The following is a 1701-nucleotide window of genomic DNA, read 5'->3' as shown; positions in this document are numbered from 1 at the left end:
CAGTGCTTAATAAGCAATCGTCGTGGGAACGATCTCTACTTATCACTTTATTACTCTTTAAAACTAGTACACTTGCTACACATTGCATGTTGTAATTTCAACGCATCATTCATCAAGTTTTTGGTGCCATTGCCAGGGATTTGATTTAAGTTACTCAGTTTTCTCTAATAACGTGTGCTTTATTTTATTTTTTAAACTTTGTTATGCTTTTTATTGTCTTTTATTTTTATTTTATTTTCTTTTTTTTTTTTTTTTTTTTTTTTTTTTTTTTTTTTTTTTTTTTTTTAGTTAGTGAATGCAAGTTCGTCAGTCTTCAAAGAATATTTATTTCCAGACATCGATAGAGTGGACTTAATTGGTAGGAAGAGGAAGGAACCAGAAATTTTTGAAGAGTCGACAAAATCATGTTTTGAAGTTGAAGATAAAATGGATGACTTACCTAGACCTATGAAGGATTATTCACGTCCTACTATTGGGACATTATAATCATGCATAGTGTTAAACGAGGCATCAAGGAACTATGAGCTAAAGAACATACATTTTCAAATGCTTCCGTCTTTTCATGGAGTTGCTTCAAAGGATCCACTCATCTTTATTCGTGATTTTTATGTTACAATTCAAACTTTTCCTTTACAGGGATTAACTGAAGATCAGTTACGAATAAGGTTTTTTCCATATACTCTGAAGGATGCAACGAAGACATGGTTTATGTCCTTGACTCCAGTTTCACTCGCCACCTGGGATGTGGTCTACAATAAGTTCATAGGTAAATTTTATTCCCAAGGTAAGACTGCCGAATTGAGTAGTAAGATGGCTACATTCACACAAATAGAAGGTGAGGTCTATGAAGCTTGGGAATGATTTAAATTGCTTTTGGTTCATTGTCCACATCATAGGTTTTCTTTAGAATTATTGAATCAATTTTTTCTATGATGGACTAACTCAGACTTGTCAAGCCATGGTTGATAATTCTACGAGTGGTGTCATGGGAGAGAAAACGGCACAAGAGACGTACGAGCTTTATGAGATGCTTGGAGCTAATTCACAACATAGTAGTGTTAGAGGAAAATCAAGAGGAATTTATGAAATTAATTCTAACACTGATTTGGCTATGCAGGTTTCAGAGTTGAGCAAACAAATGAAAACCATGTGCACAATGAGTATGAGACATAGATCGTCCAATGCTAATGAAGTATGTGTTATGTGTGGAATCAATGGTCATTTGGCTAACTCTTGTCTTTCTAATGGGAATTGTTTAGGGTATTCAGAGCAAGCAAATATGATGAACTCTTACAACATGAGGCTTAAATACGATCCATTTTCAAATATGTACAACCTGAGTTGGAGGATTCATCCTAATTTTTCATGAAATAACAATTAGCAATAGTCTAGCTCAAATGATCAGTCAAGGATATCTTCACTAGAAGAGACATTGAATAACTTCACCCAAGTTTCTTAGCAGAACCAATAGAGTAATGAAAAAAAATTCAACTACAAGAAGCATAGTTATTAGTATCTTATGATACCCGATACGTATCATACGAGGTCGCTAACGATATGTATCAGAGAGTGTATCATAAACCTTTCGATACGTTGATATGTATCCTACAATATGATACGTATCTGTTCATATCCTTAAAAATATCGATACGACTTTATTAATTTAGACCAAAGGCCCCAAAAAAAATTCGGGTCGAAACC

At 33.9% G+C, this 1701-nt stretch overlaps 1 non-coding gene across 1 annotated transcript; it reads right to left on the bottom strand.

The window, feature by feature from the left end:
* Window positions 1–795: 795 nt before the first annotated feature.
* On the bottom strand, window positions 796–899 carry LOC116111174. Its single transcript, XR_004125019.1, has one exon. It is a non-coding gene; the product is annotated as a small nucleolar RNA R71 (small nucleolar RNA).
* Between the last annotated feature and the right edge of the window lie 802 nt (window positions 900–1701).

Source organism: Pistacia vera, unplaced genomic scaffold (genome assembly GCF_008641045.1).
Source record: "Pistacia vera cultivar Batoury unplaced genomic scaffold, PisVer_v2 Contig628, whole genome shotgun sequence".
Classification (NCBI taxonomy): domain Eukaryota; kingdom Viridiplantae; phylum Streptophyta; class Magnoliopsida; order Sapindales; family Anacardiaceae; genus Pistacia; species Pistacia vera.
This window is presented reverse-complemented; position numbering and strand designations above follow the sequence as displayed.